Source organism: Lithobates pipiens, unplaced genomic scaffold (genome assembly GCF_037356315.1).
Source record: "Lithobates pipiens isolate NorthernLeopardFrog02 unplaced genomic scaffold, aLitPip1_a1.2 Scaffold_1, whole genome shotgun sequence".
Classification (NCBI taxonomy): domain Eukaryota; kingdom Metazoa; phylum Chordata; class Amphibia; order Anura; family Ranidae; genus Lithobates; species Lithobates pipiens.
In genome coordinates this window covers 104,603,466-104,622,031 of record NW_027507685.1, presented here as the reverse complement: position 1 = coordinate 104,622,031, position 18,566 = coordinate 104,603,466, and the positions used below count along the sequence as shown (strand labels likewise).

Below are 18,566 nucleotides of genomic sequence, written 5' to 3'. Positions count from 1 at the left end.
ATATAAAAAATGTATGTAATAAAATGAAAAAATAATAATATAATAAAATGAAAAAATAATAATATCATAAAATTAAAAATAATAAAAAAACTAAAAATTTGAAAAAAAATTAATGTATTAAAATGAAAAATGAAAAAAATATTAATATGAAAATCTGAAAAAAATATTATTAAAAAAAGAAAATAAAAAAATGCTATAAATATAAAAAAATAAAAATAAGGAAAAATGTTATCAATATAATAAAACAACAAATAAATACATTAAAAATACCATTAATATAACAAAAACAAATTAAAAATGAGAAAATATTATTAGTTTAATTAGATCAAAAATGTAAAAATAATAATATAAAAACATTAAAAATAAGAAAAATACACCACATTTCTTGCTCTGTCTACATTTTGCCGCAGCGCGTCCAATGCACCTCCATTGTTCCCGTCTCCTCTGGAATATTTTGGGGGAAGCAGCATGGGCTCCAGTTTTTTATTTTTGCCTTTTTCTTCTTCCTGTCCCAACCTCAGCTCTGCCTGCTGCTCTGTGCCTCTCATAGGATATATGCGGAGGATCAGATGCATGCAAGCCAGCTCCTCCCAGCTCTTTGCTCATTCATTACATCCCCATCTCCCATCCCCCTACACAGCCTCTCTCTCTCTCTCTCTCTCTCTCTCTTTTTTCCCTCTTCCCCTTGCTCCAGTCATCGTCTTGTCTGCATAAGTACAAGGAGGAAAATAGCCAGCACGTTCAATAAGCACTGCCTTTCTTTTCTTTTTTCCCCCCCCTATCCTGCTTTCTCCATGTAATGCTTGGGATCTCTAGGACGGAATATTGTTCTTCTGTCTGAGCATGACAAGGACTGCCGACAATCCAAGACTACACAGGCAGCATCAGCACCACCAGCATCCGAATGATGTTAGCATCCCCCGGAGGTGCCCGCCTCGGATAATAAGTGGGTCTGTTCTCTGCCAGAGAGGCGTACCGACAGCAGGCAAGTAACGCTGCACTTTATTTCCCGTCTCCCTTTTTTTTTTTTTTGCAGACATGCACAAAAAAAAAGAAAAAAAAAAAAAACACGGCGTGCATGCATCTGTATGCACAACACTCAATGCAGAGCGACCAGATCCAGCGAAGCTCACGTCCACAACACCGACACCTACAGGTAAAAAAAAAAAAAAAAAGCTTGTTAATCTACCTGCGTTCGCCCCAACAGAAAATAAAAATAATAAAAAAAAAAGGTCAACCACACCGGGCGGTTGTAGGGTCGGGGCACTTTTTTTTTTTTGGTGGGGGGGTTGGTTGGCGCGATCAAGACCCGAGCCGCGTCGGCCGCACACTTTCCATGTTATTTTCACACACAACAACTGCCTGATTGGATGCAGCGCACGTAACGATGGGAGATGCGGGGTGACAACACGTGTACTCATCTGAAGGAGGCATGAGGCTTCGATTCGCCAAAGCCGACGCACCACGGGAAGGATCCTCATTAAATATATATATATATATATATATATATAAAATAATAATAATGAAAGTCAGTTATTTTTTATTTTATTTTTTTATTTTTCGTTGTTGTCAAGTCACCAAGCCAAGTTAAGGATCCTCATTAAAAAATAATAATAAAAGTCAGTTGTTTTTTTCGGCTGAGCCCAATGAGATTTAAAAAAACAAAATCGAGAGTCACATGTGCTCTGCAAAATTAAGATTGCTTATCCCTTGCGGTAAAAGCCTTGGGAATTGGGAAGGTGGGCACCGGCCCGTACGTGCCCCAGGTCTACACCGACATTGCATGCAGAGATGGGGGTGGTGGTGGTGTTGGGGGGGGGGGGGGGTGAAGATGAGGGGGTTCGGTGCCTCTGCTGTTGTGTGTTCGGAAAGCATCTGTCAAAGCGCACCAGCAAAGGGAGTGTGTGTTTTATATTGTGCTTTCACCGACGCGGAGCTGTCTGTGGTTCTGCAACACTGGCTCCTGCAGATCAGACAGGAGAAATGTGCTTCCCAACAGCACTCAGAGATTTTTTTTTTTTTGTAGAACCATGCCATATTTTTTTTTGTAGAGCCATCACATTTTTTTTGTAGGACCATGTCTTTTTTTTTTTTTTTGACCATGCTTTTTTTTTTTCCTTGTAGGACCATGCTTTTTTTTCTTTTTTCTTTTTTTTTCTTTGTAGAACCATGCCATGTTTTTTTTTTTTTTTTGTAGGACCATGCCTTTTTTTGATCATGCCATTTTATTTTCCTTGTAGGACCATGCTTTTTTTTTTGTAGGACCATGCAATTTTTATTTCATATTTTCCTTGTAGGACCATGTTTTCTTTTCTTTTTTTTGTAGAATCATGCCACATTTTTTTTTTTTTTTTATAGGACAATGCCGTTTTTCTTCCTTGTAGAACCATCCTTATTTTTTTGGTAGGTCCATGCTATCTTTTTTTCCTTGTAGGACCATGCTTTTTTATTTTGTTTTATTTGTAAAAAAAAATTCTTTGTAAGACCATGCTATTTTTTTTCCCAGATGGGCCCACAATTTTCCACCAAGCAATATAGGACGTGACCTCTGAGTTCTACAGAAAAAAAAAAAAACTTCAGCACCAGCTAAAACCTTAGCACGTTGGATGTGATGGTCACAGATCTCATTCGGTTATTGGGGGGAATATTTTGCCTGCATGGCAAGTTGAGGCTTCTGGGGCAGATGTGGGCTGGTTGCGAAGCTCTAGTTGGCATTGAGTGTGATGATGAACCATGATCACAGATCTCTGCACCTTCGTAGTAGGTTTACCTATAGGTCACCCATATGGAAAACTGGGGTTACTTTAAGTGGGGCAGCTCATGGATGGGGACTGGTTGCAAAGCTCTGGTTGAGACTGGATATGCATTGAGACCACATATCTCTTCTCCTTCACAATATAGGACAACATTGTCTATGTTCTTCCACTACATAGGGGGATTTTACCTATATGTCCCCTCTATGGCAAGCTGGGGCTACCTTAAGTGGGGCAGCTCATGGATGTGGACTGGCTGCAAAGCTCAGGTTGACACTGACTATGCATGGAGAACACAGATCTCTGCTCCTTCACTATATATGACAATATTGTCTATGTTCATTCACTATATAGCAGGATTTACCTATATATCACCTATATGGCATGTAACGGTGTAACTATGTAACTATCACCTATATAGCATGTTGAGGCTAGCTTAAGGTGGGCAGCTTTTGGATGGGGACTGGATGTAAAGCTCTGGTTGACACTGATTATGCATGGAGACCACCAACCTCTTCTCCTTCACTATATAGGACAATATTGTCTATGCTCCTTCACTATATAGGGGGATTTACCAATATATCACCTATATGGCAAGCTGGAGCTACCTTAAGTGGGGCAGCTCATGGATGTGGAATTGCTGCAAAGCTCTGGTTGACACTGATTATGCCTGGGGACCACAGATCCCTGCTCCTTCAGTATATAGGACAATATTGTCTATGCTCCTTCCTATATAGGGGGATTTACCTATGTGTCGCCTATATGGCAAGCTGGAGCTACCTTAAGTGGGGCAGCTCATGGATGGGGACTGGTTGTAAAGCTCTGGTTGATACTGATTATGCCTGGGGACCACAGATCTCTGCTCCTTCACCATATAGGACAATATTTGTCTATGCTCCTTCCTATATAGGGGAATTTACCTATATATCACCTATATGGCATGTTAAGGCTAGCTTAAGGTGGGCAGCTTTTGGATGGGGGCTGGTTACAAATCTCTGGTTGACACTAATTATTCATGAAGACCACATATCTCTGCTCCTTCACTATATAGGACAATATTGTCTATGCTCATTCCTATATAGGGGGATTTTACCTATATGTCACCTATATGGCAAGCTGGAGCTACCTTAAGTGGGGCAGCTCTTGGATGTGGACTTGCTGCAAAGCTCTGGTTGACACTGATTATGCATTGGGGACCACAGGTCTCTGCTCCTTCACTATATGGGACAATATTGTCTATGCTTGTTCCTATATAGGGGGGTTTACCTATATATCAGCTATATGGCATGTTGAGGCTAGCTTAAGGTGGGAAGCTTATGGATGGGGACTGGTTGTAAAGCTCTGGTTGACAGTGATTACGCCTGACGACCACAGATCTCTGCTCCTTCACTATATAGGACAATATTGCCGATATATATCACCTATAGGGCAAGCCATGGCTACTGTAAGGACAACTAATACATGTGGATTGGTTGCACACTGAATGTGATGATGAACCATGATCACAGCTCTCTGCACCTTCGGTATATTGGAGTAGGCATTGATTATGCATGATGATTGATCACAGATCTCTGCTCCTTCACCATATAGGGGGATTTTACCTATAGATCACCTATATGGCATGCTGAGGCTACCTTAAGGTGGGCAGCTAATGGATGGGGACTGGTTGCAAAGCTCTTGCTGACACTGATTATGCATGGTGATCCCAGCTCTCTTCTCCTTCACTATATAGAAGAACATTACCTATAGGTCACCTATACGGCAAGCTAAGACTACTAAAAGGACAACTAATGGATGGGGACAGGTTGCACACTGATTGTAACGATGAACCATGATCACAGATCTCTGCACCTTTAGGATATTCGAGTTGGTTACCTATATATCACCTATATGGCAAGCTGAGGCTACTTTAAGTGGGGCAGCTCATGGATGTGGACTGTTTGCAAGCTCTAGTAGACATGAATTATGCATGATGACCACAGATATCTAATCCCTCACTATATAGGACAATATTACCTATATATAACCTATATGGTATCGTGTTGAGGCTACCTTAAGGTGGGCAGCTTTTGGATGTGGACTGGTTGCAAAGCTCTTGTTGACACTTATTATGCATGGAGACCACAGATCTCTGCTCCTTCACAATATAGGACAATATTGTCTGTGCTCCTTCACTATATAGGGGGGTTTTACCTATATTCCACCTATATGGCAAGCTGGGGCTACCTTAAGTGGGGCAGTTCATAGATGTGGACTGTTTGCAAAGCTCTAGTTGATTATGCATGGTGACCACAGATCTCTTCTCCTTCACTATATCTGAGAACATTACCTATAGATCACCTATATGGCAAGTTAAGGCTACTACACTATATAGGACAATATTACCTATCTATAACCTATATGGCAAAGCTCTTAGTTGACATTGACTATGCGTGGTGATCACAGATCTCTGCTCCTTCAATATATATAGGTCAATAGTATCTCTGTATCTCCTATATAGCATATTGAGGTTACCTTAAGAAGGGCAGCTAATGGATGTGGACTGGTTGTAAAGCTTTTTAGTTGACAGTATCTATGCATGATGATCACAGATCTCTGCTCCTTTGCTGTTTAGGAGAATATTACCTATGGATCACTTATATGGCGGCAAGCTTAGCTACCTAAATAATGTCAGTTAATGGATGTGGGCTGGTTGCAAAGCTCTAGTTGACATTGATTGTGCACAATGGTCACAGATCTCTGCACTGTCAATACATTGGAGAATATTACCTATACATTGTATATAAATTTAAAAAAAGAGCTCTAGTTGATGTTGATTGTGTACCATCATCACAGATCTCTGCTTCCTTCCCTATGCAGGAGAGTATTACCTATAGAGTACCTATATGGCAAGCTGAGGCCACCTTAATCAGGACAGTTCATGGACGTGGGCAGAGCTTTCAGAGCTCTAGTTGACATTGAATGCGATTATGCATGATGATGACAGATCCCTTACACATTCCATACATTGGGGAATATTACCTATAGATCACCTTTATATGGCAAGCTGAGGCTCCCCTTAAGCAGGACAGCTATTGGATGTGGACTGGTTGCAAGGCTTTAGTTGTGCAGTTGGGGCAGTACTTGCCGTTTGCAGCAACTGAGCCTTGCAAAAAAAGAAAAAAAAAAGAAAAGAAAAAAAAAAAAAAAACAATGGTGATGCTTCTACAAGGTTACAGTAAAACAGACTATGTGAGCACCATCGCCTAAAAAAAAGAAAAAGTTGTCCTTTTCTTTCTTTCCTATGTTAGGGGTAAGTCATGTTCCCCTTTAGTGTGTTATTATTATTATATTATTATTTTTAACATGATCCAGCGATTTATTGAGCATCAGCATCTCCTGTGGTGTTGTACAAAGCAAGTGATGGAAAGATAATAAAAGAATACAAAGGTGTATATATATATATATATAAATAAATATATATATATATATATATATATATATATATATATATATATATATATATATATATATATATATACACATGCACAAACAGCACCAACTTGGAGCTTGCTTATGCATTAGCCACTACAGGCTTACAAACCGGAGGCACTGATCCCAGGCTGGGGGATGAGCAAGCTGTATGGTATCTAACCTATTCTACGAGACAATATTATATATTGCATCAGTGTATATGGTACTATTATGTGTGCCATTATTGTATATGGTACTATTATATTTGGCATTACTGCGTACGGTACTATTATATATGGCATTATTATATATGGTACTATTATATTTGGCATTACTGCATACGGTACTATTATATATGGCATTATTGTATATGGTACTATTATGTATGGCATTATTGTATATGGCATTATTGTAAGTGGCATTATTATATGTGACTTTATTAAAGTCATGCAGCATTTATCGGCATACCTGAACTGAATCAGGTAGCAATATGTCATACAAAGCATCAGGCAGCCTATTGCAGTGATTGATGTCCTGTGTGTCACTCAACTGCTACCAGGATATAAGACAGTATAGTCTATACAGGTATTAATGAGTACCTTCATTTGTTACCAGTATGGTAGACGTTCTGTACAGCTGTTACTTGTAATTTTCTTATGCTACAAGGATAGAAGACATTCTATAGGATATTAATGGCTTCAATGGCTATAGGTTTGCATCTCCATATGCTACTAGGATAGTAGACATTCTATACAGGTATTAATGAGCACCTTTATTTGCTACCAGGGTAGTAGACATTTTATACAGCTATTAGTTGGGACCTTCCTATGCTACCAGGATGGTAGACAGTTTATACAGGTATTAATGAGTACCTTCATTTGTTACCAGCATGGTAGATGTTCTATACAGCTGTTACTTTCTTTTGCTACCAGGATATTAGGCATTATTTAGGGTATTCGCAAGGACCTTCATTTTATAACAGGTTAGTAGACATTCTTTACAGCTATTAGTTGGTACTTTAATATGTTGCCAGGATAGTAGACATTCTATACAGGTATTAAAGAGTACCTTCACTGGTTACCACCAGTATGGTAGACGCTCTATACAGCTGTTACTTATAACTTTCTTTTGCTAGCAGGATAGTAGACATTATTTATGGTATTTAGACAGTCTTTACAGCTATTAGTTGATACTTTCATCTGTTGCCAGGATAGTAGACATCCTATACAGGTAATCATTTGGCACCTTTGTTTGCTACCAAGAGAGTAGACATTCTAGAGGAGGATATTCATGAGTACCTTCATTTGCTACTAAAATTGTAGACAATCTATACAGCTATAATTTGGTACTGTCATATGCTACCAGGACAATAGACATTCTATACAGTTATTAGTTGTAACCTTCATTTGTGATCAGGACAGTGGACATTCTATAGGGTACTGATGGGTACCTTTAATTGTGATCAGGACAGTGGACATTTTATAGGGTTCTAATGGGTAGCTTTGTTTGCTCCAAGACTGTAGACAACCTATAGGGTATTACTGGTCACCTTCATTGGCTACCAGGATAGTAGAGATTCTATACAGCTATAAGTTGGTACCTTCATATGCTACCAAAATAATAGACATTCTATTCAGGTATTAATGATTACCTTCATCTGCTACCAAGATAGTAGACATTCTATATAGGTTCTAATGGGTATCTTCTTATGCTACAAGGATAGTAGACATTCTATAGGAAATGGATGGGCACCTTCATTGGCTTCCAGGAGAGGAGAACAATAGGTTTGCATCTTCATATTCTTCTAGGATAGTAGACATTCTATACAGGTAATATTGAGCGCCTTTATTTGCTACCAGGGTAGTAGACATTCTATACAGGTATTAGTTGGGACCTTCGTATGCTACCGGGATGGTAGAAAGTCTATACAGCTATTAGTTGGGACCTTCATATGCTACCAGGATGGTAGACAGTCTATACAGTATTAATGAATACCTTAATTTATCAGGATAGTAGGCATTCTATACAGGTATTTTTGGGTACCTGCATTTTCTCCTAGATAGTACACATTCTATAGGGTGTTAATGGGCATTTTCATTTTTTACCAGGATAGTAGATGTTCTATAGGATATTAATGGACACCTTCTTTTGATTACCAGGATAGGGTAGTAGACAATCTATACAGCTCTCAGTTGGTACCTTCATATGCTACCAGGATAGTAGACATTTTATATAGGTATTAGTTGCAACCTTCATTTGTTACCAGGATAGTAGACATTCTCTACAAGTTCTAATGGGTATCTTCTTATGTTACAAGGATAGTAGACATTCTATAGGGTATTAATGAGTACTTTTATTGGCTTCCAGGATACTAGACAATCTATAAATCTATTAGTTGGTACCTTCAGATGCTACCAGGATAGTAGACATTCCATACAATATTTATGCGGTACCTTCATTTGCTACCAGGATAGTAGACATTTTTTACAGGTATTAATGAGTACCTTTGTATGCTTCCTGGATAGTAGACAGTCTATAGGGTATTAATAGGTACCTTCATATGCTTCCAGGATAGCAGAAATTCTATACGAATATTAATTGGTACTTCATTTGCTACCAGGATAGTAGACAATCTATACTGTATTACTGGCCACCTTCGTATTCTAGTATATAGTAGATAGGATAGTAGACATTCTATAAAGTATCAATGGGCACCTTTATTGGCTACCAGGACATTAGATAATCTATACAGGTAATAAGGAGGTACCCCCATATGCTACCAGGATAGTAGACTTTCTATACAGGTAATAGCGAGCGTCCTCAATTTTCTAGTAATTGGTTCCTTTCATTTACCAGAATGGTAGACATTTTATACAGCTTTTAGTTGTAACCTTCATTTGCTACCTGGATAGTAGACATTCTTTACAGGTATTAATGAGTACCTTCGTATGCTTCCAGGATAGTAGACATTCTATAGGGTATTAAAAGGTACCTTCTTTTGCTACCAGGATAGACATTCTTTACAGGTATTAATGAATACCTTCGTACTCTTCCAGGATAGTAGACATTCTTTACAGGTATTAATGAGTACCTTCGTACTCTTCCAGGATAGTAGACATTCTTTACAGTTATTAATGAGTACCTTCGTACTCTTCCAGGATAGTAGACATTCTTTAAAGGTATTAATGAGTACCTTCGTACACTTCCAGGATAGTAGACATTCTTTACAGGTATTAATGAGTACCTTCATACTCTTCCAGGATAGTAGACATTCTTTAAAGGTATTAATGAGTACCTTCGTACGTTTCCAGGATAGTAGACATTCTTTACAGGTATTAATGAGTACCTTCATACTCTTCCAGGACAGTAGACATTCTTTACAGGTATTAATGAGTACCTTTGTACTCTTCCAGGATAGTAGACATTCTTTACAGGTATTAATGAGTACCTTCATACTCTTCCAGGATAGTAGACATTATTTACAGGTATTAATGAGTACCTTTGTATACTTCCAAGATAGTAGACATTCTTTACAGGTATTAAAGAGTACCTTTGTACGCTTCCAGGATAGTAGACATTCTTTACAGGTATTAATGAGTACCTTCACACTCTTCCAGGATAGTAGACAATGCTTGATTAGACATGTATTTGTCCAAAAAAAAAAAAAAAAATGTGATAGATACCCGTTTCTATTTATACTTTGTTATATTGGGTACCAATTGTCCCCAATCCCATTTAAAGGTAGCGGGAACTGGTAAACCCATTCACACCAGTAAACACATATGATATCTGGGTGCCATACTAGCTATTATAACAAGCTCGATATATTACACAATAGGAAATGGGGTAGAGCCAATGGAGCTTCTTTGTATAAGTTCATACATGGTTGGGTTCGTTGGACCATAAATAAATTGGTACCCATTACTTTTTATACTTTGCTACATTGGGTACCACATGGACTTTAACCTATTTATACTTCAGTCTGAGTTTTATTAAAGAATTTTATACATATTTCCTATTTAATGATAGTGGAAATGTTTGGTACCACACGACGGGCAGCCCGTGAGAATTGGTAGACATGTTCACCCCATTGACAACGTTTGACCTCTTTGTGCCATATTAGCTTTTATACCAACCTTGATGTATTACACGTTGGCAAGTTTGATACAACTAATTAAGTTTCTCATTATAACCTTGTGCATGGTTGGGTCCATTGGGGCACATATTAAAGAACAATGCTTGATAAGACATTTGTATTTGTCCAATAAAAAAAATAATAATAAAAATATTATCTAAAAAAAATAAAAAAAAAAAAAAAATGTCTGTTGTCCAGAATAAAATAATACAAATTAAATTCTTTTAAATTTAATTTTAAATTTTAATATTTCTATACAATATATATATATATATATATATATATATATATATATATATATATATACACTTTATACTTTCCTTTTATTGGGTACCAGTTTACAGCTGGTAGCCCATTCACACCAATAAAAACATTTGACCTCTGTGTGCTTATAGCAACCTTGATATATTACATGATGGCAAACTTGGTAAAACAAGCTTGATATATTACAAGATATGAAAATGTGGTCGAACCAATGAAGCTTCTTAGCATAACTTTATGCGTGTTTGGCTTAATTGGAGCACATAATAAAAAACAATGCTGATAAGACGTTTGTCCAAAAAAATAAAAAATAAATAAAAACAACAACACAAAGACCCCAAAAAGACAACAGCAACAATAAAAAAACTGAAAAAATTATAAAATAAAATAAGAAATGGTTGCTTGCCCTCCTCCAAACCCAAAAAAGACAATAGCAACAATACAAACTGAAAAAATAAAAATAAAATAAGAAATGTGTGTTTGCCTTCCCCCAAAATAAAGAAAGAAAGAAAGAAATGTGTATTTACCCAATAAGAAAAAGAAAAAAAGAAATGGGTATTTGTCTAATATAATACAAATTAAAACAAACAACAATAGATACTCATTATTTTTTTTAAACTCTGTTAGATTGGGTACTGCATGCCCTGTAACCCATGCCTTAACACATGGGAATAATTAAACCCATCCACACCAATCGAAAAAAAAAATGAAGTAAAAAAAAAAAAAATTTGACCTCTGGGTGCTATACCAGCTATTATAATGACCTTGATATATTACATGATAGCAAGTGTGGTACAACCAATGAAGCTTCATATTATATCTTGATTGGGTCTATTGGGGCACATATTAAAGAACAATGTGTATTTTTTTTTTTTTTTTAACAATGTGTATTTGTAACTAAAAAACAAAAAACGAAAGAAAAAAAAAAGAAATTGTCTATTGACTAAAATACCACAAATTAAAAGAAATGCAATAAAAGAAAATGATACCCATTATTTTTTATACTTTGTTATATTGGGTACCACATGCCCCTTAACCAAATTACAGCTGCTTAGCATAACTTCATGCATGTTTGGCTCCACTGGAGCACATATTACAGAAAAATGCTTGATAAGACACTAGTATTTGTCCATGAAATAAACAACAGCAACAATAAAAACTAAAATAAATAAATAAGTAAATAAATAAGAAATGTGTGTTTGTCCCCAAACCCCCCCCCCCCCAAAAAAAATAAAAAAAATAAAAATAATAAAAATAGAAAAATTAGATGTGTATTATTTACCCAATACAAAAAAAGTAAAAACTAGAAAAAAAAAGAAATGTGTATTTGTCCAGCATTAAATAATATAAATAAAAATAAATAAAAATAGATACTCATTACTTATTTATAATCAATACTTTGTTGGATTGGGTACTGCATGCCCTGTATCCCATGCCTTAACCCATGGGAGTCATTAAACCCATTCACACCAATAAAAACATTTGACCTCTGGGTGCCATACCAGCTATTATAATGACCTTGACGTGTGGTACAACCAATGAAGCTTCTTATTATATTTTAATACATAATTGGGTCTATTGGGGCACATATTAAAGAACAATGTGTATTTTCTAAAAAAATAAAAAAAAATAATAATAAAAAAAAATTGAAAATTATAAGAAAAATAGATAACCATTAGGTTTTCTTATACTTTGTCATGTTAGGTACTACATGTCTCTTAACTCATTGGAGTTGGTAAACCTATTCACACCAATAAAAACATTTGACCTCTGAGTGCCATACTAGCTGTTACAACAACCTTCAAATATTACGTTACTAAATTTATGGCAACCAATGAGGCTTCTTATTTTATCTAAATACATGTTTCGGTCTATTTGAGCAAAGATTAAAGAACTGTGTATTTGTAAAAAAATAAATAAAAAATAAATAGATCTATTACTTTTTTTTTATACTTTATCACGTTGGGTACTACATGTCCCATAACCCATGGAAATTGGTAAACCGATTCACACCAATACAATTTTTTGGCCTCTGGATGCCCTACTAGCTACACTATATTACCAAATGTATTGGGACGCCTGCCTTTACACACACATGAACTTTATAATGGCACCTCAGTCCGTAGGGTTCAATATTGAGTTGGCCCACCCTTTGCAGCTAGAACAGCTTCCACTCTTTTGGGAAGGCTGCCCACAAGGTTTAGGAGTGTGTCTATGGGAATGTTTGACCATTTTTCCAGAAGAGCATTTGTGAGGTCAGGGACTGATGTTGGACCCCAAATGTGTTCTATCGGGTTGAGGTCAGGACTGTCAAGTTCCTCCGTCCGAAACTTTCTCATCCTTGTCTTTATGGACCTTGCATTGTGCACTGGTCCAAATCATTTGGTGGAGGGGGGATTATGGTGTGGGGGTGTTTTTTCAGGGTTTGAACTTGGCCCCTTAGATCCAGTGAAGGGAAACTCTTAAGGCGTCAGCATACCAAGACATCTTGGACAATTTCATGCTCCCAACCCCTGAAAAACAACCCAACACCATAGTGACTATGCAGGCCAAGTGCAGGACAGTCAAGTTCCTCCTCCCCAAATTCGCTCATCCATGTCTTTATGGACCTTGCTTTGTGCACTGGTCCAAACCATTTGGTGGAGGGGGGATTATGGTGTGGGGTTGTTTTTTCAGGGGTTGGGCTTGGCCCTTTAATTCCAGTGAAGAGAACTCTTAAGGCGTCAGCATACCAAGATCTTTTGGACAATTTCATGCTCCCAACTTTGTTGGAACAGTTTGGGGATGGTCATATAGTAGTTACATAGTTAGACTGTAGGTGAGGTTGAAAAGGGACACAAGTCCATCAGGTCCAACCTATGTGTGTGATTATATGTCAGTATTACATTGTATATCCCTGTATATTGTAGTCAGTTAAGGTGCTTATCTAATAGTTTTTTGAAACTATCGATGCTCCCAGCTGAGACCACTGCCTATGGAAGGGAATTTCACATCCTTGCCGCTCTTACAGTAATGAACCTTCTACGTAGTTTAAGGTTAAACCTCTTTTCTTCTAATTTTAGTGAGTGGCCACGAGTCTTATTAAATTCCCTTCCTGAAAAGTTTTCTCCCTATTGTGGGGTCACCAATACGGTATTTGTAAATTGAAACCATATCCCCTTCTCAAGCGTCTCTTCTCCAGAGAGAATAAGTTCTCGCAGTGCTCGCAACCTTTCCTTATAACTAACATCCTCCAGACCCTTTATTAGCTTTCTTGCCCTTCTCTGGACTCACTCCATTTCCAGTACATCCTTCCTGAGGACTGGTGCCCAGAACTGGACGGCATACTCTAGGTGCGGTCGGACCAGAGTTTTATAGAGCGGGAGAATTATCGTTTTATCTCTGGAGTTGATCCCCTTTTTAATGCATGCCAATATTCGGTTTGCTTTGTTAGCAGCAACTTGGCCTTGCATGCCATTGCTGAGCCTATCATCTACTAGGACCCCCAGGTCCTTTTCCATCCTAGATCCCCCCAGAGGTTCTCCCCCAGTGTATAGATTGCATTCATATTTTTTCCACCCAAATGCATTATTTAAAATTTCTCCACATTAAACCTCGTTTGCCATGTAGTTGCCCACCGCATTCATTTGTTCACATCTTCTTGCAAGGTTTCCTCATTCTGCGGAGAAGTTACAAAGTTATTTCAATCCATGTATCCTATATTCCATGCCAATGGACCTCACTTTGTACAGTAAATGTTTATGGTAAAATGCCTTTGCAAAATCCAGATACACCACATCTACGGGCCTTCCTTTATCTAGATTGCATCTCACCTCCTCATAGAAGGTTTGGCAAGAACAGTTCTTTATGAATCCATGCTGATTACTACTAAAGATACCGTTCTCATTACTAAAATCTTCATGGTCTCTTCCTGTTCCAACATGACTGCGCACCTGTGCACAAAGCAAGGTCCATAAAGACATGGATGAGTGAGTTTGGGGTGGAGGAACTTGACTGGACTGGTCCTAAGCTCAACCCAATAGAACACCTTTGGAATGAATTAGAGTGCCTGACTTCACAAATGCTCTTCTGGAAGAATGGTCAAACAATCCCATAGACACACTCCTAAACCTTGTGGACGGCCTTCCCAGAAGAGTTGAAGCTGTTATAGCTGCAAAGGGCGGGTCAACTAAATTTTGAACCCTATGGACTAAGACGCCATTAAATTTCATGTGCGTGTAAAGGCAGGCAATACTTTTGACAATATAGTTTATCAAAGAACAATGTGTATTTGTATATATATATATATATATATATATATATATATATATAAATAGATACCAGCTACTTTTTTATAAGTTGTCTTGTATTAAATGTGTATTTAAAAAAAAAAAATACAATAATAAAAAAAAAAATATTGATACCCATTACTTTTTAATACTTTTTAAAGAGGAAGTAAGCCCTGATGAGTTTACTTCCTCTTTCATTCCCTGTAAAGGCAAAGCATAATGGACTACTATGCATCGCATAGTAGTCCATTATGTGTCACTTACCTGAAGTCACCGCTGTCCCCTGCAGTTCCCAGCCTCCATCTTCTTTGTGGGTCTCCGTGGGTCTCGCTGCTCCGGCGCTGTGATTCGCCGGAGCAGCGATGACGTCACTCCCGCGTGTGCGCACGGGAGCCGAGACTCACGGCATTGCCGTCATCGACGATGCCCCGCTCAGTGTGCCTGCGCGCCGCTGTCTACGGCGCATGCGCCGTAGATAGCGATGCCCGTCTTCGGGCAAATATCTCCTAAACCGTATAGGTTTGGGAGATATTTCTTGGACCTACAGGTAAGCCTTAATCTAGGCTTACCTGTAGGTCAAAGTGGTTTGTAAGGGTTTACAACCACTTTAATACTTTGTCATGTTGGGTACTACATGTCCTGTAACACATGTCTCATTCCCAATAAAAACATTTGACCTCTGGGTGCCATACTAGCTATTACAACAACCTTGATGTATTACATGTTAGCAAGTTTGGTACAACCAATAACACATATTATTATATCTTAATAAACTACTGGGTCTATTGGAGCATATATTAAAGAACAATGTGTATTAAAAAGAAATAAAGAAAAAAATACAATAATAATAAAAAAAATAGATACCCATTACTTTTTTATACTTTGTTATGTTGGGTACTAGATGTCCCATCACACATGTTGGCAAGTTTGGTACAACCAGTGAAGCTTCTTATTATATTTTAATACACGATTGGATCTATTGGAGCATATATTAAAGAACAATGTGTATTTGTCCAAAAAAAATAAAATAAAATACAATAAAAAATAAAATAAAAAAATAGATACCAGTTACTTTTTTATACTTCGTCGTGTTGGGTACTCGATGTCCTGTCACACATGTTGGCAAGTTCTGTAAAACCAATGAATCTTCTTATTATATCTTAATACACAACTGGGTCTATTGGAGCATATATTAAAGAACAATGTGTATTAAAAAAAAATACAATAATAATAATAATAATAAAAAAAATAGATACCCATTACTTTTTTATACTTCGTCATGTTGGGTACTAAATGTCCCATCACACATGTTGGCAAGTTCTGTACAACCAATGAAGCTTCTTATTATAGCTTAATTCATGACTGGATCTATTGGAGCATATATTAAAGAACAATGTGTATTTAAAAAAAAAATACAATAATAATAAAAAAAAGAAATAGATACCCATTACTTTTTTATACTTCGTCACGTTGGGTACTAGATGTCTCGTAACTCATGGGAATTGGTAAACCCATTCACACCAATAAAAACATTTGACCTCTGGGTGCCATACTTGCTATTACAACAACCTTGATGTATTACATGTTAGCAAGTTTGGTACAACCAATGAAGCTTCTCATTATAACTTCATGCATTATCGAGTCCATTGAAGCATGCATGAAAAATCTATAGCAATAAAATGAGCAAGGTCATAGTAAATAAATTGCAGAAGAAATATATGTTTTCCCGGCCAACTGTCATTTATCTCTGGTTATCAAAACAATGGAAACAGGAAACATGGTGACTTAATAATTAACGGAGACTGACAGCTTAGTAATGTCTGTATGCTTTTATGGTTTAAGAACATTTTATGATAAAGTTGTTGTTCTATGGCTGTTTTTTTAATTAATTAATTAATTAATTAATTTATTTATTTATTTATTTATTTATTTATTTTTTAATCCATTTACTAGCAGATAGGATTTTGTCTTCTTTTGATCAGGTTTTTTTTTAAAGTGGATATTTGGTCAAATCATTTTTTTTTTTTAATTTTGCTCTTTCTGTTGAGTTTTTGACCTTCTGGATGCAATAATTAAATATATCCCTTGCATTGGGTATTTATGTGACATAAATTATTATGTGGTTTAAATTATTTTCTTTTTTGCTTTTTCTCCCCTTTTAAAATATATTCTGTGCACATATTATGTTCGCATGAGAATTATGTGTTATTACAGAATTTTTGAAAGGATTGGCTATCTACAGATTTGTTCATAGGCTTTACACTCAATTTAAAACATGATACCATTGCAAACGAAAAAAAAAATATTTAACTTAATCGGGCCTCCCACCGGGGCAGATGTTTTGCTTCTTAAACGCGGTGTCTATTTTTAGTTTTGATTTTGCATGGTGAAACAGATTACATGCTCATAGTGTACAGTAAGGGCGAATCTTAATTTCCATAAGTTATAATTCCTTATGCAGTATTGATTTTTTTTTATTTTTTATTTATAAAGCCATATAATGGACCTCTTATCTTAATAAAATTGTCACCTGAGTCAACCAGCCATATCTTTATTATTTTTTTTTGTGTGAACTGCAGTGAAATGTTTTTTTTTAGACTTCTTGGTGCAGATGCGACAGCTAAAAATATATCCTTAAGACTTCAAATGCAACTGGGAATTCTGAGATTTATTATTTAAAAAAAAAAGGTGTGGATTATACGGTTGTTTTCCATCGGTTGCTTGGAAAAAAAATTAGGTTTAAAAATTGCTTGCCACTTTGTAATTTTTGGATTGGCTTAATACGTGCCTATGTACTGTGAGTTTTATTCGTCTGCAGTAATTAAAATTTAAGTCTGATTATGTGGGTAGTTTCTCTTTTATGAATTGCACTTTGTGTTATTTTGTTGTTCATACTATTTTTTGAATTGATTAAAATAGATTGTTTAAAATATTGAATTTAAAATTGAACTATTTATTGTTGCCAATAGTAACTTCTTTGTAGTCCGAGTCTGTCGGTCTATGTTCCCCCTTTTTTGTCTTAATATGTGCCTATCCTCAGAATATTGTAAAAGGTAGTATGGTGTGATTGAGAAAGTTATCTTCTGATGGAAAAAAAAAAATCTTTTTTTTTTTTTTAATGCAGAAAAATCTTTACATTAAACGTTTAGAAAGTAAATCAACAAATACATAATGAGCGTTTAGAGGGCAGAAGCCGTTTACCACCACGATAATCTGATTGAAGTTAGGGATGATTTTGCTGCTTGGAAAGTAGGCCAGACAGCACACTTAGTGGCAGCCTATAATTGAAATAGTTTTATCTCTTCGAATTGTTGAATGGTTTTACAGTTTTTTTTTTTTTTTTTTGTAGAGGATGGCAAACCAAAATATGTTTTTTTATATATATATATAAAAAAAGTGAAATTAGAAGATCGGTGGAAGAAAAAAAGACCAAGCGGTGCTTCGAATCTGCCCCAATTTTTTTTAAATTTAAATAAAATTTTACATTTTTTGTTACCTTGGTGGTTGATTTACTAAAGAGGTAATTCATTTAAAAAAATTGTCACTTTGTGAAGTATATGTTAGTAAACAAGTCTGTGCTAACTTTGAATACTAACTCGTGTTGAGACGAAAAAATTTTTTTTTTGCTACAACATCGGTTTATTAAAATAAATACTAATATAAAATATGGATCCGGAAAAAAAACACCAAGTGGTC

At 36.4% G+C, this 18,566-nt stretch overlaps 1 protein-coding gene across 2 annotated transcripts in view; it reads left to right on the top strand.

Moving 5' to 3' along the window:
* The first annotated feature begins 661 nt into the window (after positions 1–661).
* BRINP1 (BMP/retinoic acid inducible neural specific 1) overlaps positions 662–18,566 on the top strand; it is a 345,404-nt gene continuing 327,499 nt past the window's right edge. Inside the window, exon 1 of one of the 2 annotated variants that reach the window (XM_077468203.1) lies at positions 662–985. The gene's annotated coding sequence lies outside the window, so the exon portion shown is untranslated. Of the gene's footprint in view, positions 986–1,034; positions 1,157–18,566 lie in introns of those variants that run through there. The other variant, XM_077468212.1, reaches the window with a different exon arrangement.